Source organism: Coturnix japonica, chromosome 5, assembly GCF_054131305.1.
Source record: "Coturnix japonica strain WE chromosome 5, WE-NBRP24, whole genome shotgun sequence".
Taxonomy (NCBI): domain Eukaryota; kingdom Metazoa; phylum Chordata; class Aves; order Galliformes; family Phasianidae; genus Coturnix; species Coturnix japonica.
The window spans coordinates 21,102,932-21,129,265 of NC_140667.1; positions in this window are offsets into that span (position 1 = coordinate 21,102,932).

The following is a 26,334-nucleotide window of genomic DNA, read 5'->3' on the forward strand; positions in this document are numbered from 1 at the left end:
ATGCTAGGCTCACTCGAAGATCCTCCTTGATGGATCTGTTAGCTGAGGATAATGTGATAGAAGATAAATCATCAGTTAAATCTTCTAAAATAACTAGGATCAGAATATTGTATTTTTCTTGCTGAAAGCAATTTTTGAAGGTCAGAAATGGGCGTGTTATAACAGATTTGAATTCATAATGACTTGCTGCCTTAGATTTTGTCATGTCTTAGCAAGCTAAATTCAGAATGGCTTTATTCTTCAAATGAAACGATGCCTTTTTTTTCTCCAAAGGGTTCTCTCTTCAGTTTTCGGAGCCAATGGTGCACAGTTTCAAAATGAATAGTCTTGTGTATGAAGTTTAGCTGACGTGACTATAAGCTATATATATGCTTGTCCTCAGAGTTATTACAAGTGTGTCCTGTCCATAACATTACTTATGATCTCTTAAATCATACCTGGAGAAACATAATCACTATAGTCAATCCTGAGTATGTAGGTTCATTCAGAGTATTAGAGGTGTTGCAGAATAGGGCTAAAGTAAAGGAAGAGAGCAAAGTGAGGTAAAAGGTGCTAGTCATATTTGGTTACTGTGCATATTATTTTCCATTCCACTTTTAATACACTACCTCAGAATATGATGACAGGGTTAAATGGAAAAAAAAAAAGACAAAATTTGAAGTGGGAAAAGGAGGACATATTATTAAAATTGATTACAATATTTTCCCTTATTTTTATATATAACCACCTGTTTCTATCAGAGATTACTCCTTGGATTCAATGGATAGCACTTGGAAATATACTTTACAATATTGTCTTAATTTTCTTTAAATAAGAAAATTAATTATAGAGTATCTGATTGTTTAAATGTTCTCAAAAACATCATGTAAAAAATGCTTCTGAATAGCCATAGAGAGCACTCAGCAAATACACTACATTTTTTCTTCTTACACTGTAACTGATCCCAATCTACTTAAACATTAAAACTGCAATTGAGTGAATGCATGTGAAGCACAGTGAGCCAGATATTATCTCTATTATTTCATTAAAAGATCAGGCAGAGGGAAGAGAACTTCAGATTTGGCAACATTTTCAAAATCAGTTGGTAAGTGTAAACATTTCAGATTTTGTACATTTACAATGAGACATCCTGATGCCTGATTTTATAGTGATTTTGAGGTCCTGTGGCTCCTAATACGTGAAACCCTCTCTTTGTTATTTTTCCCCAGTCCCCTGGAAGTGACATTATGTGAACTGAAGTGTCTGAAAAATCCCACTGTGGCATTTTCAGAAAGGAAGAGTTCTAAAAAATGATTATCGTACATATGAATCTTTGGGCCAGGTCTTTTTCAACATCTACAAAATGCCCTTTGCGAGGTATTCTTAAGAAGATTTAAATAGTTTTTGTACCACAGCCTGCAGTCAGGACTTAGTGAGATAGAATCTCATACTCACTTACTCCTGAGGGTGCTAAAGAAAATGAAGAATAAGGTGAAGGTTAACTTAACTGTTTTCTTAAGAACAACATTAGAAAGGATGCAGGGCATTGAAGTCCTTTCAGTAGTCAGACTGCAACACCCTTGAGTAAGCTGAACAAGGAATTTTTGGCTATTATGTGGCACCAGGTGCCATGAAAAGGAACTACAAAATCGACTGCAAATATTGGAGCATGAAGTGTTACATGCTGGAGTTTTAAATAATTTCTTGCATTGGTATTTATTCACTAATGAGGCACTCACCATACAATCTTCCAGAACACGGAATTGGAAAGCAACTGAAGTATCGGTGAAAGAATTAAAAAGTCATGCAAAAAATGACAATAGATGTGTGTGGTTATAACTCCATAATTTTGTGTTTTGCTAAGATACAGTTCTTACTGCTTTAAGAATTGGTGTGACCACCATTTTGCTAGTTTTGCTAGTTCAGACTCCTCAGCATAGGAGTTTCTGTTTTTGTATGTGTATTTGGTTTTTCTCTTACTATGTTTCAGTTTTCATTTCTACTCACATTATTTCAATTTCCATTCTGCATTTTATCCAGAAGTTATATCAGATCCCACTAATTTCTGTGTAAAAACAGGGACTTCAGCCAGAAAAGTTTTTCTGATTTAGTTAAGTCAGTTAAGAAGTTAATTTACTCAAGTCAGAGAGCTTTCAAAAACACATTTCATTACTTTTCCCTTCTTCTATTAGATGCACTTCCTCTGCGTGGTGCATTCTAATCAGTCATCAGAAAGGTTTTGCATTCCCCAGTTGCCAGGAGTGCCCAGAAAGTCCTGACATGACAAGCATGACTTGCCTGTGCCCAGAAGGCACAGCCTCCTAAGAGTCCTGAGTCCTGTTTCTGTCCTATATTGTTTAGCTAGTATGATTTTAACTCTCTTCACAAACATAGCTCATTTTTGTTCTGCGTCAAAAAATATGCAAACTGAGAAAAAAATGGGAGGGACACAAATATCTTATGAATTTACAGCGAAGTTTGATACTGAAATTTTTATACACACATATGCATAAATGCATATATATATGTATATAAGCATATGTATGAAAAATATCTCAAAACAGCTCTAGATACACTAATGAACTTCAGGAGGTTGCCTCCCTTTCTCTAAACACCTGTTAGCTATATATGTCTGAAGTAAAAACAGCAGGAATTTCATGCGAAGCACAGACTCATGTATGATCTGGAGCTTCACATAAGTTGTATAACATTCCAAGCTGGAAGAATAATTCCATTACTTGGTTTGTAGATTTTACTTTCTTTTTGTTTCTGTTTTTGTTTATTTTTTTGGTTTTTGTTGTTGTTGTTGTTGTGGGTTTTTTTTGTTTTTGTTTTGTTTTGTTTTTTGTTTGTTTTCTTTTTTTTTTAGGATATCTGTCAAATTTAGTTTGACAAAGTATGAGAGCTTTTTTGCAAGTTTATTGTCCAGTTTGCTACACATCGAGATTGTAGGTGCTTATCCAGCACCATAGCATCCATCAGCTTATAGAACTGCTAGGAATGTTTTGGATGCCTTAAAATTGGCAGAGCAACCTTTTGTATAACCACATCTTGCAGAAGAATTAATTATATTATTTGGTTTGTGGCAATTTTTTAATTGCAAATTAATTAGCTCCATCTGGTCTGCAATTTTCCACTTAGCAGGTAATAACTTTTAAAGAGGCTGTTGCTTCTCATGCAAATAAGGCAGTATCAAGGACACTAATTCTTATCCTTTAAAGATATCTGGTTAGATAGTGGTGATTTCTTGCAACTTCGCTTTTTTCAAATGAGAATTACAGAATTACACTGTACTCCTAATGTCTTTATGTTCTGTAAGTACTTCTATCTCATTAATTGCTTCTCCACATGCTGTTGACTGATGGTTGTATTTTCACTTTAAAACTGAGTGATTTATAAACGCATCTTATATGTGTTCTTCCCATTGATAAAGAATTCTTGATACTCTATGTAATGTTGAGATAGAGCTGAAGGGAAAAAAAGCTGTATTTCCTGAGAGTAGGTATCCTAATCTACAAATAATAAAGTTTTACAGCAATGTCTCATCAAGGACTTGGTAGAGTTCCTGAAAGGAAGGCACACTTACATATCTATTTCTTTACTTGTTTCATCTTGTTTTCAAGCATACCTGAAATTAATTCATTCTAACAACTGTTCCTTTCCCAAAGCTGAGGTTCTATTTTGAGGTCTGGAGCAAAAGGGTGAATACGCTCACTTGATGGATTCTCACTTGCACAGGAAAAAAAGTCCTAAATGCCAATCCTGCCAATATATATATATTAATATTAATGGCTGGCACTATAAACTTCCAGTGTCCCTCCAGTGACTTTGGCTTACAACACAAGAGAGATTTTTTTACATCTGTGTTGACTGTTCAAAACTAAGAATCTTGGGAAACCAGAGCAACAATTTAGGTGTCAAACAGACCCACTTCCTGTTTACTGTGTGCAAGTTTTTTTATTACAGATATACTCTGTGATAAAAGCTGCTATGAAGATAATTTAGAATTTGCCTTATTTCTCTGCCAAATTCCTTTACAGGTGGCTCTTTCACCATAAACTTCTCAAACACCTTATTGATGTTTCAGAAGCAAACTGCGTTTAATGTCACATATTTGAACCAGATCCACGACACAGAACACATTTCTCTTACAAGAGTGTGCTAAGAAATCACTGGCACTTTCGACTGCTGTTACCAGTCACATCTTCACTTCAGTGTATTGGATTCAAAAATCCACACCAGAAACTCTTTCATTTCTATAGGCATTACTGGATTCCTCTAACATCATTCATCAGTATGAGCAAGGATTAATAATGCATTAAATTCCCTTTACACCCTAGGAAGTTTTTTTCTATTTCTGTGAGGAAATGCACATCGGGCAAGGTCACGCTCTAACTTCTCATGCTATTTGTTTTGACCTTATTAATACTACAGAAGTAGTTACAGTTCAGCACATCTAGACTGTAACCCATGTCAGATGCTCAGTTTAGCAGAATTTTAAAGTAAGTCTGGACATTCTTCTGTAATATGCAATGGTTCTCTTTCCATTAAAAATCTTAAGCTTCCATGCAGTAAAGTTGCTGACCTAGAGCACGACTGCAGTAGGCTGAATAGTGCCCATATCTAATACTGCTACCTCCAGCATGAACACAGTTCTGTTTAGGTTTTTTGTTGTGTTTTTGTTGTTGTTTTAGTTTTTGTTTGTTTGTGGGTTTTTGTGTTTGTTTCTTTGTTTTGTTTTTGCAACTCGTATTTAGAACAGCTTAATATTTGCAAGATGATGCAAACTCTTACCAGTACTGACAGCAGGTGAAAATCACTCTTTTCCTATTCAGTGTAAGTTCTGCATCAAGAAAAACAAGTCTGTTGCCTGTCTCACTATGTATTTGATCAACTGATGATTAAAATATGTCACAAATACTGTGTGAAATCCTGTTTTATAAGAAAAGACTACATGAATTTCACTAAACAAATAATTTCCCTCATGTAAAACAATTTATCAGCAGTGCCCATGCACAGTTAGTTAAGCACACTTATGCACAGTCAGAAAAGCACATTTAAAATCAGATTCCAAACAGAATTATCAGCATTAAAATACATAGCCATAAATTCAAAACAGCAAGAATGGACCATTCCTAATACACAACAAAACAAAACAACAAAACCAAACAAACCAAAAACAGCCCTCACTTGAGTATGGCCAGGAAAAATTAAATTAGCTAAAGAGAGATTTGATCACAAATGCTTCAACTAGGAGCTTCCCAGGCAGGCTATTACTTTGAATGAAGAATATTAATGGAGGTCAAAACTGAGTCTGTACATCACGCCAGGCACTTGTAAGAGTACTTCAACTTTACTGAAAGTGATACCCGGAGCAATACATGCTCAGGTAATTCTAAAATGCTCTCTCGCCCACTCCCATTTCCCTCATTGGTGGAAAGCAGATTAATTAAAAACTGTGTCCTGACCACAAGAAATATCAACCTGAGGCATACAAAAACCAACATAAGAAAAGCCTACATTTTTTCTTTTTCAATTCAATTACTTGTAACCAGAATAGGCATGAAAAATAGCATTTGCAAACAGCAACATGAAATGGGAAAGAGTGGCATTTTTGCAGAGGCAAGACAAACATTTAGTTCTTTTGAAAATATTCATAAATCAACTTTTGTCAGTGAAAAACCAATAATCATGGTTTTTATGGTAATGTAAAGGTGGGCAGTACCTGAAATGAAAGAAAATTTGAATTTTGCCTCTGAGGAAATGCCTGAATAATATTAAGACCAAAAAAAAGCACTCTTTTTTTCCAGTGTAAACTGTTTCTGAAGACAATGTTTCAGATTCAGTTATTTTGATCTGGTTAAAAAATTTTACATATGACTGTTTTGCACATATTCTCTGACAGATCACATTATCTCTTGCTTGTAAGCCTTGCTCTTCCTTCCACAACCAGCTGCTTTGTTGCCTTCCTTTCTTTTTGTTGCATGACATGCAAAAACAGGCTGCTGCCTGCTCCTGGAAGCACAACCATCTCCTTGGGATTCACTCAGATTTAATCATCCTTCAGAATAAAAGAACATCTGGCCAGCTGCACTTGCAAACACAGGTTTGGGGTGATGCTCTATTAACTGAAGGTATGTAATTTGCTCTGAAACTTTGCCTATGAAGGTAAGACGGAATAAAAGCAAACATTGCAAAAATATTTTTTAAACAGCGGTATTATATTTTCTTTCTGTAGAAGCAAGAGACCTGCATTCTTGCCTGATTGAAATAAGTCAATAGGATTGTTGGTTTTAGCTTCCTTTGATGAACTCAATTATTAGAGAATTTACCTGAAAACATCATCATCATGAGTAGATGGCAGTAAACTGGGACAAAAGATGAAGATGATTTAGCAAGACAGCAAAACTTCATCATCAAAGATATACCACCTATATGCACCCTTCTCTCTGAGGACTTTCACTTAGAAGTTATACTAAATTTGCTTCACTTCTGATGTAATCACTCTTTGCTGTCAACAAGGGCAGTTTTACACTTCCCATTTCCAGACAGAGAATAGTTATTGACTCCCCAGTTCGGAGCAGGTCATTTAAAAAAAAAATAATAATAATAAAAGCACCATTGTTTCCAAGATGAAAATCTCCTTAATTCAGTTGTTTGTAATTTTGTTATTTATGAGTAGGCAGGGAGAGCACATTTCAGGAACTAAAGAGAATTGGAGATTTCTTTGAAAACCATTTTTCATTTCTCTGAATATAGGATTGTGTGTAAGTATGTTGCAAATAAAAAGTTGTTGAGAAAATTCCCAGAACCCAAAGGTGATTTAAAGAAACCGACATGCAGCGAGGACGAAGAAAAACAGTCTTCCCCTTTGATCACACTAGCCAGCTGCCCTAGGCGAGTCTGGAGCTGCCACAAAGCTGCCTGGAGACCTCAGCCAATACGCCAGATGTCACCCAGAGACAGAAGAAAGTTGGCAGATGAGGGGGAAGAAACTTTCAAGCTAGATTTTTGAGGCTGACATTCTACAGAGGAACATCGAAGGGTATAAATTCATCTTCTTTGCCTACGGGAACAGAAAGTGAAGGAAAGAGAAAGGGACAAAGAATTCAGAGGGACAGCTGAGAGCCTCAAGAGAAAGACAATTTCTGGAAATAGCTCTTTAATGTTTGGCTTACGTCTGGGTCAGGAGAGCAACCATAAAATGTCACCTTGTCTGCAATCATCACAGAAGTTTTTAGTGACTGAGCAGACACATTTACAATTGCCCTGCTTCCTTCGTCTGTAAGATTAACTTGTTTATCTCTCATTTTATTTTCTCTTCCCTGTATCCATTTACTAAATCTCAGTGTTTCTGCATTTATTCTCCACCAACTGCTTTCTGCACAAATTAGTTCTTCATATCCAGCTCCTTCCTAACTGGCATCACAGTGGTTTTGATTCGGGAAAAAAAAACAAAAACAAACAAACAAATAATTATGAAAAAGAGGACATTGCCAATGAAAGACAAAACAAAAAAAATGCCTTTAATATACGTGCCTGGGAGACAGACAGACTCATAAGTACCATCTTTATCCCACCCTCGTTCCATATTTCTTTCTTCATATAAAGTTTTCACAGCATTATCCTTGAGCAAACACAAACTCAAATGTCATGGTTGAAAATGACATTTCAAAAAACTAACACTTATCTAGAACACCATCTACACCTCCTAATATATTTGATTCAGTGATTAGGATGATCTACATCTACAGACTGAACTTAAGTATTGCAAGTATTGTAATTACAGATTAAAAATACCCCAGTTTCTATGGATTATGATTGAGATAATGGAATCCGTAATGTCTCCCCTCCCTACCAAGAGCAACCTGTAGTCAATTGTGGAAGAGCATTAAAGGAAACAGAGCAATGATGGACTTCCAAAAGTTAGCATTAAAACAAGAAACTGTGTTGTGAAAAATGTCTGCTGCCCTAAATATTTACTGTCCAAAAAAGGGACTATGATTCATGTAAGCCCTGCTTAGAAAAGCAGAAAAATATTAATTCTTTGACAGTCCTAAGTGGCATCTTTGTTATTCACTTACCAAAAATTTCACTTTTTTATCAGCATTGGCCAAGCTAAAGTTTCTGGTTTCTAATTTTAGAACCTCATATTTGCAGATGATAATTCACAGAAGATATCTTTATCTCTCTGAGAAAAGTCTTTTCCAGTCAGGAAGCTCCAGATTTTTTTTTCTTAAAGGTATACATTAGTATTCTACTTTACTGTTATGAGTTTTGGATTATTTTGCTCTTGTACTTTATTTTAATTGAATAGCAGAAACAGCAGCAACGTCTCTTTCAGAAGCAGACTCTTGCTGGCACTTTATGTCATCACAGTGAGCAGTCGATTAGGTTGGCTCAATGTGAAGTGCTGGTACTGCATATGAGTTTATGTTACTTGCTGATTTCACCACTTGGGACTCCAAAATTGAGCAAGAACTCAGATTTTCCTCTCTGATCTCCGAAGGCACTGTGTGGATGATTGAGGGTTTAAAAAGACCCCAATGGCATTAATTGCTAATCCCAGTAGATTTTCTTATTGATCTTGATAGAAAGGATTTAATACTGATGCTTCATAATTAAAGACAGAACAGGAGAAATCACCTTCTGTTTCCAACTGCTATCTGACTGTTCAATCCCCCAAATTGTCTCTTTGGTTTAATGTCTTTAGATCTGTATTTTCATGCTAGCAGAAAACAGCATGTTGCTTTGGTTACATTTTTTTAAAAGCAATATGACCTACAAAACTGGTCCAATTTCCTTTCACAGAGAATGACTAGAGTAGCTTGATGTGACTGGCAGTTCATAGTATGTACTAGTCCTGTTGCTAAATAGCATGAGCAAAAGTAAGTGCATGACTAGAGTTCCTGTTTAATGGAGAATGTAAGAAGAGACTGCACGAAGAGATGTATAGAGAGCAGAAAAAAGGAGGAGCAGCAATGAAGCAGAAAAAAAAAAAAAAAAAAAAAAAAAAAGCTGACTCTTCACTTCTGTAATATATATTACAAATTCTTTAAAATGAGAATGAAATTTTAAGTGTGATGACAGTCATCTTGTCTTAACTCTTCTCTGACTCTGACCCTAGTTTCCTGCTACCGCTCTCAGCTTTTTGATCTTCTCAAGCTTTTCACTTCATGGTGCTTTATCAGTCAGCTGTAACCACTGAATCTAAAATACTTGCAAGCTTCAGCAGAAAACATGAATTTCTGATGTGGAAGCAGCGTTTGCCTTAGGCAACGTGCCCAAAAAGACTAGCATGTTTGAGCACTGACTGGGGGTTAGTATGTCCTTCCACAGACCTGTACTAGACTGAGGCCCACGTGGAGTTCCCAAGTTATTACCTTTTAGTCATAGCAAAAGTACACCAATGCTTCAAGTATTCATGTATTGATGACTGGGAGGAAAGGAAGGTAAAGATAGAAATGTACTCATAACAGTTCTGTCCTGGCGTCATTGCATCTTGTTAAAACAGGTTTTCTGGGATTCACTGTGTCAATTTGAATGGAGAAGTGCTCTCTTTCTCTACTTTATTATGCTATCCATCCTACAGGCATCAATGTGTAGTCACATGTTGTAACAGATACATGCAAGGAGACTTTCCTATTGTGATTACAGCTCTATTTTTCCCCTGAAGATCCACAGTAGCTGTACGGTGTTGTGTCGTTTGTACTGTAATTTACCAGAATGATCCCCAAGGAGGAAAATTCATTTCCACGTAAGGCAAAGCTATCCTAGACATGACCATGGGGCAGGCAACTTGTAAGGCAACATGTAACTGTACACACTGCTGTTAGTCTCTGTGACTAAGCTCTGTGACCTACCTTAAGACACTCTCGTGCTTGTTTTTCACACTACTTTAAATTACACTCATATCAAGAGGAGTTACACAACAAAAATTAGAAAGAATTTGGCTGTAGTTCCTTGTAAGGGAATTTATCATGGTCTCATATCTTTGGAGAAACTGTGAAGAAACAGTCTCTGAGCTATAATCTTCATTAGAAAAGGTTGCCCCTTAAATGAATGTGTCCGTATTCCACAACTTTTGTGAAGTCCTTTTGTTTGAAATAAGTGGACTGCCAATGCAGATACCAGCTTTTAGATGTTCCTTCATACAAGATGTTCTTTATAGCCACTTCTCTTTTCACAGTTTTCCATTCTACTTAACCACCTTCTACTGTCATTTCTCACTTCTATGTTAAAACCATGTGTTCTTAGCAAACTCAGGAGTGGCTTAGCACTATGTCTTCTTTTCTCCCACTCTTTCTCAGTAATCTCTCCCTCTGTGGTGATCTTCTGGTGCCAGCTGAAATATCAGTTGAGCATTTTGGAGAACTGAGGTATATGTGAAAGATTCTTCTAATGATACACTTCACCAAACCAGCTGCATTCCATCACAGTTGATGTATGAGCTCATACAAGAAAACTAACAGTTTAAGCATTTTTTCCTGAATCTGCAGGTTTTCAGTGTTTGTCCTAAAATGTAATCTAAAAAAGAGATGGAGAATTTCTCTTTATATTACACAGCCTCCCTCCAGCTACCAAAACTACTTCTCAGGCTATCTAATAACTATTTGCTTTCTTTTTGAAAGAAAAGTGATAATACATTAATCCTTCCCATTTATAAACAATTTTTCATTTTGATAGCAATCCAATGTACATTAAAGAGTAATACAGACACTTCATTATAGTCTTACAAAAACCTGGCACTTCAGAAAATTAAACACACACTTCTCTCTCTTGTCCTCAGAGAGGCTCTCCCCATATCAGACAATGAAAAGAAGAAGAGGGAGGGTGAAACATACAACTTATTCCACTAATGTAATGTGGTCTCCTCATATTGGAGTCTGAAAACAGTGGCTGTTTTTTTCCTCTATTCATTTTGAAGATGTTAGAATCATATCTAGCTAACGGTTGAAGTGTTGAAACAAACATAACTAACAGAAGATCATATGAAGAAGAATTGAGGATTCAGAAGGAAAAGTCAGGAGCAAAATAGGAAAAATATCTCAGAACTTTTTCCACAAATAAGTTAACCAGAAACATACAATGTTAAGCTTGGCACTGACGATTTAAGCCTGGGCTTGTAAAAATAAACTATTTGTCAAGCACAGTGAATGAGGCGATTGTCATCCATATAGAATCAGCATCATTATTGTATCCTTTTTCTTGCAATCTATATTCCCCAAATACTTACAGACTTAAAAGAAACAGAGTGAGAGCTGAATTATAAATAACAGTAGTTGAACTATGAATTTAAAGGTAAGCCATAGAGAATAAAAGGGTCAGACCCTCTGTTGTTATTAACTGACAGCCTTTGACTGATGTCATTGAAAACTTATCTCTTTCCCTTTTCGGTTTTGATTAAGAAATCTGATCGTTGCTGGAAAATTGTTGAAAAAACAGAAAGAAAGATAGACAGATCACATAGCTTAGTATTGACAAAGGCAGAATTGTAAAGCTTCTTGCGTGATGGACAGCAAAGTCATATGAATGATCCCAGATGAAACCAAGAATATCTGAAAAGGTAAACAGAAAGAAATATATTAATATTTTCTTCTTCTTTTTAAATGCTTCTTATGAATAAATATATTATTAGATTATGCAACTCAACTAAACAGAAAACTTAAATGTCAAATTATCATCAGTTTTTCCATAGCTATTGAGTGCACATCATCTCCTCAACAACTTTATATTTATACATCATATGCAAACACACTCAAACCTGATGGTTTGGCTTGTGTACCAGGCATGCAAAGTGCAAAATGCTTTACGTTATGATGAAATTGTCTTTGTTGATCTCATCAGAAACTGAATTCTTAGTTTTGAGGCTTGTGGCTTGCATCCACAGTGCAGGTAGATATTCTATATCCACAAAGCTTCACACTACACTCCAGAGGCTCAGGACCTACCAGACCCTATCAGACATCCTGATGGCCCTGAGGCAGAACAATATCCAGCTGTGTGTTTGCACGTTTCCATTGTCAAGTGCCAGAATTGAAGAGGAAGATTAGCTGCAGGCATCAGGGTGGTATTTTAAAATCATGTTGAAGTGCAAGAATTTGGGGAGGACACTAGAAAACAATCCTACCTAAAGGTAAGTAAAATCAATACACTCTGTGTTCGTGAAGCAGATACAGGACAAAACAGCTGTCTAAGTTTTGCATATTCTTCTTGCCTAGCAACCAAGCTGGCTCCTTCCAGAAAAAATCACAGAATTGTAGAATGATTTGGGTTGGAAGAAAAATTTGAGATCATGTAGTTCCAACCCCGCTGCTATAGGCAGGGACACCTCCCTCTAGACCAGGTTGATCAAAGTCCTGTCCAGCCTGGACTTGAACACCTCCAGGGAAGAAACACCCTCCCTGGGCAACTTGTTCCAGTGTCTCACCACCCTCACAATAAAGAGTTTCTTCCTAATCAAGTCTAAACATACTCTCTTCCAGTTTAAAATCATTCCCATGGTCCTGTCACTACTTGCCTTTATAAAAAGTCCCTCCCCAGCTTTCATGTAAGTCACTTCCAGGTACTGGAAGGCTGCTACAAGGTCCCTCTGGAGCTTTCTCTTCTCCAGGCTGTAAAGCCCCAACTGTCTCAGCCTGTCCTCCTGGGGAGGTGCTCCAGCCCTCATAAATGCAGAAGAGTTGGTCAGAACAATATGCCTTTGGACTGAGAAAGGAGAATTGCATCAACAGTGCAAACACTTTTTTTGTACTTAACAGTGGGACATCTGACCTAGACATCCATTCTAAAACAAGCTAAAGATCAACAGCTCATTACTTATACCCATCTTGCAGCCTGTAGCTTCGTGGATCACAAGAAAACTGACACTTCTTACACAATTTACTAAAATAAACCTGAGCCATTTTTCATTTCTCTGCAACTCAAGAAAAAAATATTATTTTTCTTAAACAATTTTCATTTTTTGTTGTATTTTCCAAAAAAAAATCCAATAGTCTTGCAAATATGTCTTTAAAACGATTGTCTTAACATCACTACGGTCAGTATGTCACTCAACAGTGATATATTCATGTTCCTCAGGGTGCAGAGCCTTCCTACAAACCAGATGTCAGCATGAATTTGTCATGAAGAAGAATCATTTACATTCAGTGGAGCAAAAAGAATACAGTTTGTAGATACAAAACAAAAACCTTCCACTAACGAACTGGAATCTGGAACACCTCTCAAGTCAGAAAACAGTTCCTGGGGGAAATGAAATTCAGCTGAAAAGTCAGTGCATATGGCCAGTTAGCTAGGCTGAAGTCTGAAACAATTTGGTTGGGCAGCCTGAGGATACATTGCTATCTTTTCCACTACCTTGAGGCTTCTCTAAACAAGCAACTCATTTCAGCTTTTAAGCTTGTCAGCACATAGTTCCTTTGACTAAAAATGAAATGCATATGGTGATTTTTATTCTATCCTGGTAAAGTTTGAGAGCTCGTAGACCTAAGTGTTCCTCTACCAAATTAAAACAGAATCCTGAAGTTATATTTTCACAATGTCAAGCACTTTTCCATTAGTATCAGGAAAGGTAGTTCATACAAGCCAGATCAAAAGTTTACTGTGGAACTCTGAAAACTCTGTTGATAGTAAAATAACAAACAGAATGTATATACCATGTAACTGTCCAATAGAAATATAGGATATATTATGCCTAACATTCTTGAGTATTTTTTCTCAAATTTTTTTCTCATCCTTCTTTCTTTAATCTTGTATTTTCAGTATATATATGTTAAAAAAATACTCATTAGAAGGAGGATTCCAAATCTTATCCGCATTCGGTGGGATGATGATTACATTTATAAAAGGTCAGTAGCAATTGCAGCAGGTAATACTGCTGAAGTGAGAAGTTCATAGGGGGCAATCCTGGTGCAAAGTCTGGCTCTGCAAAAATCCTTCATGCTAAACAAGACCACACAGTTTCTTATTTTAAATTTCAATTACAAATAAATCTTCTGCATTTCTGTAAAGAACCCTCTGACTAAAATAACCAGACCAGGTATTAGAAGACTTTGATTTTCTTTCTTTTATTAATGTTACATTAACCTCCAGCATCTGTTCTCTCTGGGCACAGTCAGCAGCTCCACTAATCTCTTCCTGCTTTTTCTCCTCTTCTAGCAGAGTAGTCATTTTTAATAAAGTTGCTCTCCTCTCTCTAACTCTCTTTTTTATTCCACAACACCATTCTGGTCTATTAGTGCATGCCATGCCACTGGGAATCAGCAGTGCTGCCTAGGCATTGATTTTGCTTTGTTTCAGCACTTTCCAACCCTGAAGCTGTGCACTCGCAGGTCCATCGGAAACTTTTTATGCAAACTGATGTCTCTAGCATCATGTGTGAAAAGCAATCTTGAAGTGCAGCCTAAAGCTATGGATATTTGACCAAATGTGTCACTAAGCAGTAGCAGAAGCCAAAGACTTAGAGAAGTACATAGAAAGTACTTTGACTCATAACTTGCTTTTTTTTTTTCCTGATGGTTTCTAGACTGCTGACAAGGCTATGTAAAAGTATTACTTCATCTGCCACATAAATCTGTTTTCTTTGAAGCTGAAGGCAACAGTTAACAGTTCACAGCACCACAGTGCACTGTAAGATGAACTGAAGGGTATAATGCAATATGTGCACTGGCAAATCACACAGAGGTACAGTGTTCTGTGTGAGGGGAAAAAAAAAAAGGCACTGCTGGGCTATTTTGAGTATCATTATGTTCCTAGATCTAGGACTGTATGTCATGTTCACTGCTTTAATTGACTATACAGATGACTGTACTACTACTATAATTTCTATTAATGAAACTAAACAGCATCCATGGAAGACCCACACTTGAAAGTTGCATCTTCCTTAGTTCAGAGGCAGCTGATTCCTCAGGGGTTGAAACACAACTGGTTTTTGCTTCTGAAGAACTTCCTGCATTCTCATACAATCTAACATCAGGTGCTTGCTGGGGGAGAGCACATCATATATTATCATGGTGGGGAACACAGAGCTGAAAAGACTTCCCTGCAACTCCATTCATTCCTTTGCCTTTTCTTCTCAAGGTCTAGTTACTGTTTTTGCTTAGTTGTTAGGTCTAAATTGTTAGATATGCAACTGTTGGCCTTAGATATATACATCCGAATCCCCATACACTCCAGATGACTCAGAGAAGAGACAAAAATGTTGGATTTTCTAAAGGGTAATAATCAATAAAATAATTAATCTGCCAGATGAAAATAACTTCTTATTGTCAGCATGTCTCAGAACTGATGTACTAAATGTACACTGCATCCTGAGTGGAAAACATGTCAACACAGTGCTGTGATTTCCAAAAGACTTTAGTAAACCTCAATCCAAATTTGAGATCAAAACTTTCCTACCCTATGAGATCCATACACAAACTGTAATCATATTCTTACAAAGCCTGCTCTGCTTATAAGAAGTTGAGAAAAGCACATGTGATCTTGTAGGCAAAGAACAGTCCTCTGTGTCTGGACACATGGATTTTATTCCTGTTTCAACTGCAAGCTTTCTGGATGAACTGGGCAAATAATTTTTGTGTTCTAGAACCCTAATGGTTAAAGTAAGAATGTAATAACCCTATTTTATAGGTCTCTTGTGGGAATCTGTTAATACTTATGCTATATTAAATTTTTTTATTGGGCAATGTTAACTGCTATTGGATTCAGTCTCACTGCAGATGCACATTCGCAGTAAGGCTTGGGTCAGCCTGTGGCATTCCGCAGCTGAGCAAGGCAGTTGAGAGCAGCTCACTGTGACGCTGGAGGGCATAACTTCAGGCAGGGCTTTTGCCTGGAGACACGTGCCTTAGCTGCTGCATGAAACCAGAATGCTGATCAGGAACAGGATAGACCTTAGAATAGCCTTGATTGCTGCATACATAACTCACCTGATGCTAGGTGCTTAATGTAAACCGAAGGCCAGCTCTAAATAGACCTTTTGGTTTGAATATAACCTTAGCATTAAATCAATACACTCACAAGATGCATTAGCCAGGGCATTCCTCTTTCAAACAGATGACAGGAAGGTGAACAGCAGCAGTACATGTGAAGAATGGCAATGATTGATGAGCCAGGAAGTATTTAGCAGCTGATGTCTAAGTATAACCACTGATGGGGATGGAGGATGAATAAAATTTCTGATGTCTTTAGTACTTGATACAGTATTCCTATTTTTTAAATAGCTGTCTCTGAACTTCTTCCTTATAAAGACATGGAAATATTCCCATGGGTAGAATTAGACGTTATTCAAAGTAGATTTAATGGTAGGATGCTCTTTTGTCAAAGAGGGATTCACTGCTCTGACTTGCTGAGATTCTTAAGGGATCTGCGCTTCATATAGCATTTGGTTTTGTTTATTTCTAGAAACCATTCTCCATGTTCCTTGCATTGGAGCCAGTAGTAAAAAGTTTACATCCATTCACAGCACACGGGAAAACAGTGAGACTATGAAGATTTTCCAAATGAATTTTGCAGTAGTTTCTAAATCAATGAAAAATGATTACAAACTGTGCTACATAATTGAAGTACTGTAAAAAATTGATACTCTTGCTATGGTTTAAGTGAGCAGGTAAGGCAGGACAGCACACAGTCATTTACTCATTTCTTCCAAGTGAGGGAGGTGGGAACCAAAACAACAAAAATGTCGACGTGCTATTAATACTCTCTCAGCTGAAACCAAAGTATTACTTAACAGTGAACCACCACCTTTTCTGGACCTATACGAAGTGCTTAGAGAAGCATGCTTCATATGAAGAACTGATTATTCGTAACTTCAGATTACTGACATCAAATAAAACTTACCATGCACAAACTGAATTACTTTTATTTTTCTTCTCCTCACCAATCTCCTCACAAGTATAATTAGCAGCTCTGTGGCAGGATGTTTCTGCCTTATTAGACCAGTGTTCTGTAGACCTTCAAGGGGCATCAGCTTACAAGCAGCTTGCAGTTCCAGATGCCCCTAACCACAAACAAAGCCCAGACTGGAAAAGAGTTCATTATTTAGTTCTGAACACAGATGACTTGCATGATGGGAGTCCAAGAGGAAGCAACCACCTTCCTGCACATATGAAAGCTGCCTGCTCACCTGAGCACACAGCTGCTCTTGCCTGTCACTCCCCACAGCTGACATGACTACAGTCACAGGCAACCTCTCAAGCATGCTGTGTACTTAGCTGGGATGAGGTATGCAAAATAAAACATCCAGAGTCCCCTTTTGAACAGTTTGAGAGCATACAAAGAACTGAGCTTCATAGACTCATCAGAAAACCTTCAGCAACATTCTTAACATTATACCTAAGCACCATGGGGTTTTTTTCGGGTTTACTAAGGTTTGTCCACTGAGGAAAAAGTTCAGTCAGAGCAGTACTGTTTGGTACTGCCCTTCAGGAAGGGCTGAGCAAATAATCCTTTTTCAGTCATCACACTTAAGAAAGAGGAAACAGAGAGATAAATGTTCAAAGAGCCAAATGTAGCAAGTCTTCTCTGGTATTGGAAAAAAAAAAATTCTGATCACTTCCTGTTTTGTCCTCCTATCCTCCATTGGCATTAGTTGGTAATCAGTTCAAAAACATTTTCAAGTCATTTTAACATTGCAAATTGCTTGAGAATGCTGGTTCCAGTAAGTTTACCATTAGCCAAAATAGAATAAAGGAGACAAAATAAACCCCCAAATTACTCAGCTCTTTTTAGAGTAGCGACTGTGAAACATCCCTGCTGTACAGTGCAGAAAAAGAAAGAAGTTTCAAAGAAGTTTTAGGGACAAACCAATACATCTATGCTCTCTGCCCTTATCAAAATGCTGATTGCATGCCCCGGATATTCCTTTCCTTCACAACAAAGCAAGTTCTGAAGACATAGAGTAGACCTGAATCATCAGGGAAATGTTTGTATGGTAGGAGAAGAGGGAGGAAATATATTTAAAACAGCCTTTGAAGGTTTTTTTCTATCTCATCAGGAGTTTCTCAGCAGCATTTTAAAGTCATTTAAAAAGTCAGGAAGAAAAAAAAAAAAAAAGAAAAAAAAAAAAACCAGCACACTGCTTTTAATAAGGTTTCCCTCAGCAAACACTTTGTTTTCAAGGAACTAAGTAAAGCAAAAACCAATAATGGAAATTGGATCTGTCAGACTACCATCATGGTTCCCTCAGCTTGACCACAGTAAAAGTATACAAAGAGGCACTGATAAGAAGTCCAGCTACCCTTTCCAAGTTTTTGGAAGTGACTGATTTTCTAGCCATAAAAGCCAGTGATTTCCATCCATCACTTATGTGGAATACTCATAGTCTGACACAAGGCTTTTGGTGATGATGTTTCTGGAATGACACTGAGCAATCAACATTGTAATTTTTGCAAGATATGAGTGCTCAATGAGTATAAGTAGGAATGACAAGCTTGGATATGCCACCATGTTTAAAAATCAAGGCGCCAATTCCATTTTTGCCTTCAATTACTCAGTTAAAATCATTTTAACTAACCGGTGTAAAATATCATAAACACCTTCCCTATAAAAACTAACACTAATGCTGTCCGAATACTAGAAAATCACTCAATTATGAGATACTGATTCATGCCAGATTTCTTGTGAAATAAATCAGTGTAGCTCTTCTGAACTTACATGAACAAAAGAAGTAAACAAATCAAGAGAAAAAAAGCCTGCAAAATGCCCACATTTCTACTAAATTATTAATTTCAAGATATCCTTCAAGAAAAAAAAAAACATGTTTTATCTTTTTCTTCAGTATTTCCCGTGGTGAAAATTTTCATTCTGGGAAGCCCTTGTGCAGGCTGGAATAATAAACCTGAAAATAAATGTGATGGATTCTTCACATTTTTTTCCTCCTTGAGAAAGAATAGCTTTCAAAAACATGAGCATTACCCTGTTTATTAACATATTTATTCCAAAATATTGTTTTCACTGCTGACATCACATAACATGAATTCCTCTGTGGCTATAAAAAAAAAAATAAATCTGAAATTATTTCTGATAAACAAGCCTTTTCCTCACTTCCTTAAAGAAACCTGTCCTGAATAACAGACAGTTGACAGGTGAAGAAGCAGAACTCTGCAATGATGATGGTTTCATCATTTTCCAAGGAAGATTTATGTTCTTTATTCATGCTTCTTAGAAATGAAATGAGTGGCTGGACTCTGGGATGTTATAACTATCTGCTAGGAGAAACAGCTTATTCAGGCAAACAGACAATAATCTTCAGAATAAACAGCTCATTTGTTCTGTTGATGCTGCATCTACTAGAATTATATGTGAAGCACTCACTACCAAAATCAGAAATATTTTGTAGTATGTGACACAGAAAAACTACTGTCCTGAAAACATGGTGATCCAACATAAGGTAGCACAGAAATTAGATGACTAGTGTGTGATCCAACAATATGTGGATAAAAAGGCAAGCCACCTGTCTGCTATTTCACTTCCTAATGTCTGACCAAGTAACTAACTTTTGCTTACAAAAGGATTACAAACTGTAGTCAATACTGCCACTAATCATTTTAAAAAGCACTTAAGCTTTCCAACAATATAAATAACATAATTTCTCAAATCACAGAACTCAGAAAGCTTACAGAAGCACCCTTCAGAAGAAGTGTTTTGAAGAAGCATGAACAATTGAGAGACTGAAAGCAAGTATAAAAAGTTATGATAGCAGAGAGAAGACTGATCTCTTTTTTTGCTGAGTGTCTGATTTCTGGGATTCACTACCTTTCCATGGATCTGAACTTGCCTATGTAGCTTTCTAGAAATGATTTATTATGCTTTCCTGTTTAGACCTGTCTGTCTTCTTGCAAAATAAAGACTTTGGTTTTTCAGTTAGAAATCAATTGATTAATTAACTAAATCTGTTCTTCTTGGAAATATCTAAAATGATTTTTTTTCAGCAGCAATGCTAAAAAAATTCATTTTCTATGTTTTAGAAAGTTGCTTTTAAGCATTTATTTATTTTTTCTTTTTAAATCAACATTGTGGAAATCACAAGGACTGTTTCTAATAGGTTTCCACTTGAAAGGTGTTTTTGTTAACAAGTTACCATTTGGAGAAAGAAATTACTCTTTTTCATTTCCTCTGATATTTAGCAGGTAAAAATTTATCTAATTGGAATGAGATTAGATTATGTTTGCAGAGAACAATCCTCTTGTCTCTAATCAATTTGGCAGATCTTTCCCCAGCCCTGTTAAAAACTGCTACAAGCACAGATATGCCTCATAAATTAGGGAGGCAATGCAGGTAATTTGGCAACTCAAAGCATCAGAAGTACAGTTTTTTATTGATGGGTTCTCCAGGACTACTGTCTTCTGAAAAGAGCAGGAAAATGGGGAACAGAAGTTGTTTAGCTATTTCTTATTTAACTAAAACAAGTGTTCTAACTTTTCACCGCTTGCTTTAACAGGTTCCTGTTTTTCAAATCTTCTCATTCACAGCAAATTAAGAACAAATCTTGGGCCATGTGGGGCCCTCTGAAGTCAATGTCAGGCTCTCTACTGACATCCCTGGGAGAAGCTGGTTTGTTAGGCTCTTTGAAGGCTGCAAGACAAAACATGGATGTCACCTCAAAAGAAATCTCCTTCATTTCCAAAAATGAGAAACTGATAAAATATGCTTCAAAAGATGACTGCTGGTAAGACATCTAAGAATAGGCATGAAGTTAGGGAAGATTTTGTTTTCAATCCTTTTATTTATTCTTGAGAAGACACAAAGAAATCCTATAGCCTTTGAAAAGACCAGGGTAGAGTGATGGAACAAAATTGTGGTAATACTTCCTGAATTTGAAAAACAATGTTAGAACAGTTCTCTGGAGGATGTATTATAAATTCTCAAAATTAAGCAGTTTTTTTGAAGAATGACTTTAAAAGTTTATCTTCATCTTCCTTTCTTCTCATAATCTACTGTCTACTTTTCATGCTTCTGCAGAATCCTGAGGGCTTAACATACATATTCAGCTCACAGGAAATCTCATTATATTTCAATGTTAGGCATCCCATTGTTGTGCCAGCAAAACAGGCTACTTCTTTGAAACTCTGTGTATTATGTTATTTCCTAGTTCTGGATGTAAGCAAATCACTCAAATAGGAGAATGCTGATACCCGGTTATTTATGGAAGTCCAAGTTTTGTATACCAGCAACACAGTATACTATATCCCTAAGAAAAATCATGGCAAAAGTGAAGAATTTCAAAAAACATCTAAATAGAAGTTTCTGTTCCACACTTTGAAATGTGGACTCTTTGTGATCTACATAATTTGCTGCAAGACTGAAACACTTTTCTATTGAAAACAAAACTGGAAATGGAGCTACAATTACCTTAAGTGGCAGCAGATAACCATTAAGAATAAGTGGGGTATTTTTATAGTATATTTGGAGAATACTTGAATGTATGTAATACTCTCCAGTCTTTTTTATTCCCTGTGTAAATGCCAAGCCTTGCTGATGAGATTGCATACTTTGCTATTACTTCCCCAGTACATTCCTTTGAATGAAAAAGAAAGAACTTAAGGCTTTTTCTTCTGCTCAAATGTTGTCTGAATCATGAAGGGAGTAACAACAAAGCTGGGTCTGCCAGCCAGTGCCCAAACACTAAAAAGGCACTTAGCTGGAGAGCAGTTTCTCATCTGCACAATAAGTGGGTCATGTATGTTGGTACTATATCATCACAGTTAGACCAAAGTGCAATTTCTTGGGATCTGCGGGGAATAACTACTCACATAAGCCACAAGGAGTGAACTTCTATAAGCCCCAGAGCTGTGCAGTGAACTACCCTACACTGCAATGGACCTAATACACTAGGCACTACAGTAACAGACACAATGTAACATGGGGAAACTGGGAAAGCTGCAATGAAATGCATATCAGCCAAAAAAAACCAAAACAAACAAAACAAAAAAACAAAAAACAAAAAACAAAAAACAAAAACAAAAAACAGACTTTAATAAAAAGAAATAAGCTGCTGGACTGGTACACAGAAATCTTGGAAATGTGTGTTCCCAGTAGAGTACTGCAGCATGCCATGGTAAATCTATGAAAAAAAAAGCGAATATTTTTGTGAGTGAGCTACATTCAATTAAAAAATAAAACAATGAAAAAAGAAAAAAAGAAAAAGAAGAAAATGAGAGCATCTGCTACCATAATGTCTCTTTCATAATTTGCTGACCCATGTAACATTCTGTAGGTGGCAGTGTGGGTAAACCATCTCTGAATTCATAATGTTTCTCTGTTTCTCTGTATGAATAAGACAGTAATAGCTAAGCTAGCACAGGCAGACTTCATCAGTAGTCAGTAATAAACAACAACTTGCATTTTTGGAAATACACCTACTGAACATTCATGCAGTAAGAACTTCCTGGGAAACATAACTGGATTCTGAACCACAGCTGAGTTAGACCCTCACTCCCCCTTTAAGTATCACAACCAGGCTAATTAGGAATCAGCTGGAATACACTTAATACTTTCCCTATATAATTGCTTTCTAATGTATTTTTAAACCCAGGAATTTTGATATGTTTAAAGACATTTAAACTTACAGCTGAAATAGGTTATAGGAGGGACAGAGGACAAAGACCCTTTATTCATTTCCTTCCTCTGCCAAATAAGAGCATTTATATGTTTTGGGTAAATATTGCTTTATCATAATCTTTACAATAAGCTCAAGGTAGGTCTTGTGGTCCTGCCAGGGGGATCCAGCTGCAAGGTGGCAGGCCCTGGACCTCAGATGCTTAGTCTACGAGAGTAGTCATTTTGCTCCACCAAGCCAGAACAGATGAAACCCAAAGAGTATAAAGCATCTACTTTTCCAATATAAAAATATGCCATCAAATCCTTTTAAAGGAGACTTCATTCAGAATATGCATGATTTGTGCCTGAGGTGAATTATAGTATGCACTGATGACTACAGCATGATAATACAGTGGTCAACAGTACGAAAATAGGATGCAGGCTCCCCAAAAAAGATTTAGCTTGAGACATGAGGCTTATACCCTTTTCTTACCTTGTACAAAATACTAAGGCATTTTAAAACAACTCAGACTTCAGGTTTCAATTCATCAGTTCCTCATGAGCATTTTCTCAAGGAAATGATACATTTCATGAAGCTCAACCCAGATCCACCCACTTCATGTGGTACTTGCTTTTCCAACATAACATTTGCACCCAATGTTTACCCCAACTACAATGTTACTGGGAGGTCTTGTTTGCTGATTTTGTAATGGAACAGCATTCACCTATACTGTCTTTGAGTTTATATGCTGTGTTTATGGTTATAAATATCACAGGCATCTTTTTCATTATTGATATTGATTCATTTCTGTTATAAGTAAGCATTCATCCAACCCAATAAACTCATACAATAAAGAACAGAAAATGGTTAAAACTTTGCTCTCCTAAGTTATTTGTTACCCTTTTTCTTTAATATCCATCAGGAAAGGTTCGGAAGTACTTTTAGGTACAGCTCACAGAACACACCAAGATATTTTAAAATAAAAAAGCACAAACATACTTAGGTAGGCATCCTGTTAGGCATTCATTATATCAAATATTTATTAGAAACTCCATTCCTTTTCCCACATGATTTACCTATATCAGAGCTTTGTGTTACCATGAATCCCTTATCTTGGGATTGGTTTTGGGTGAAACATTCTTAAGTTTGTGGTGTCTATGTTCATCAGGAAGATATATATAAAATAGAAATTAAAGTAATTGTGTGGAATTGTACTCAGTATTTAGCAGGAAGACATTATAGATATTTTAGCAGACTATTTTTGCCTTTCCTTCTGACTGTCAAGGTCTGTATCTCCATACTTAGCACAGTATTTATGCTTACTTGGTTTTAAATGACACTTCTCACCTCCCCTGGAGCTGGCTTCTGGTATGCATTTAAACAGCAACAATAACAAAAAAAAACTAGTTGTTTTTTCTCTATGTCTTCGTTCAAGTCTCAAGGACTTTCATTTTCTAATAGCCATCTGCTCATGTTACCTTCTGACAATGCTGTTGGGTCAATCACAAATGCAACATGCATCTTAACAAAGACCCTTTATATATAACATTGTGTATTGCCAGTGGTATAAGATTTGCACAGACCTTCTTTTTCTTCCCCATGAGGAATTTTATCAGCAGACTGTTAAGAGCCCATTAAGGCTCTATGGTAGAGCTAATCAATTGTAAATGTACAAAAATAAAACAAAAAGAAGCTCCAAAACTTTCAGCTGTGACTGTGCAAAGCAAACAGACATGTATCACCTGCCTATAATGTTAACAGTTAAGATCTGATTATGCTGATTTTTAATAAACCATGGCCAGGGTCCCATTAATTTTCCGAATATCTACTGTAAAATTAGTGTTAGTTTCCATAAGTAATAAATTGATAATTAATTTTTTTTTTTTTTTTTTGGTCAAGATAAACAAAAGAATTGATCTGAGCAAAGCTTCCTGTCTTCCAGTTGCATTCCTTCTCTATTCAAACACTGCACAAATTACCTTGAAAATTTTCCTGACTTTGAGAAGGAGAGGAGTGAGAGTATGCTATTGCATTAGGGTCTTTCATTAAGGTTACCTACATTTCAGCTTGATTTTTAGCACAGCTACTGAAAAATCGGTTGTAATTATAAAGATATGCACAGAGAATGCGTATATTTTAAATATGGATTCTTTTTCCCACAGTAAAGATTTCACAGCCTTTTTAAAATACGGCAATGAGAGGACATATAAAACTGAACCTACAGCTGAAAGGTGGCAAAAAAACTTAGAATTTACTGGGCAATCTCCATGTATCAGATTTGTGGCTCTGTATTAACACTAAATATGCCCAACTGAAGTTTATTTCTAGTTATTTACACTGCCAGTTCAATGTTAGTTTAGACGCCTTTTCTTATTTAGTTTTCAAGAAAGTACTTTTAATTTTTTCCCTCTCATGGTTGAAAGTAGCTGGCAAGATATGTCTTAAAATTTTATGACTGCAGTAAAAATTTGAGTACTATTTATATTTCTCCTGATTGACTTTTACAGGAAAAATGCAATAGAGGTACAAGTTTATATCAGTTAATCACCTGCATGCTCTGTCTCCATAATTTTTTTCATTAGTGTATGAATGTTTTCTCAAGTTAGGTTAAAATCCATTCAAACAGGTTTTCTTTTCCTTAGTTTGTTTGTCTTTTAATAATAGTTCTCTTTATCTCTCCCACTCTGTAGGTAGTTCTTTCACACTGATAAAGCCTTTATTCACAAGAGGTAGCATTCCGATAAAATCAATAGATCAGCTCAGTAGGACTTCAGATTTTTAATCAGGAAATTGGTTCTCCATAAACTCTAAAACAAGTGGAAAGTCTGTCTTGCATACATACTAGGAATTAATTCTAAAATATAATCACTGGTCTTGCAGTCTTATATTATCTTGAAAGTACCAGTCCTGAAAATCTAAGAACTCCTATTGACTATAAAGGTTAATATTCAGGACCACATTGATCTGACTCAGAGAGGCAATAGATAACTAATGCTCAAACACTCTGACAAATGGCTGAATGATTTGCTTTTCTGTGCAAAAGCTGTAATACACTTCACAATATTTTTTACATAGGAAAAAAAATCTTTTTCTACAAACACAATGTCAGCTAAGCTATCCTGAACAATTTACTTTGTTGCCCATGGCAGGGCTTATTTGATAAGGATTACAAAAGACATGTTCCACATAGACACTTTTTCTGGCTTACATAATCTTCTGTTACTTCTTAGTCCAGAAAGATAGTATTATTGACACGAACTTGGAGAAATACACCTACTACCACAGTTACTTTTATTCCCATGGATGATATACCTATTATCCATGTCGTGTCCTGAGTTACTCTTGCAATTTATGTCATGCTCTGCTTTTGTTTCACAAATAACATCCTCCATCAAACTGACAAGTCCTTTTCTTTAACTTGCTCCCTTAATAAATATCTCACCTTCTAAATCTATTTTCATTAGCAAAGACAAGAGTGAGGAAGAAAGGGCTTCGTCGTCACAGAAGACACTTTAATTTTCTGTAGCTATTGTTGAATGTTTTTATTTGTGTTCTTACATCACTCCAGCCTAATGGATCTTATTATGACTGGCAGGTCTGTAATGGGATTGTCTGCTATTGTTATCAGGTTTCAGAAAAAAAAATACAGGGACAAATTTTACTAGTTAAGACCCATAAGCATCTGTTAACATTGGACTTTCAAATTATTGCTTATCTTCCAGTTCCTCCTAATTTCCAAACAAAAAACAAACAAACAAACAAAAAACCAAACCAAACAAACAAACAAACAAACAAAAAAGGTAGTTTGGTAATTA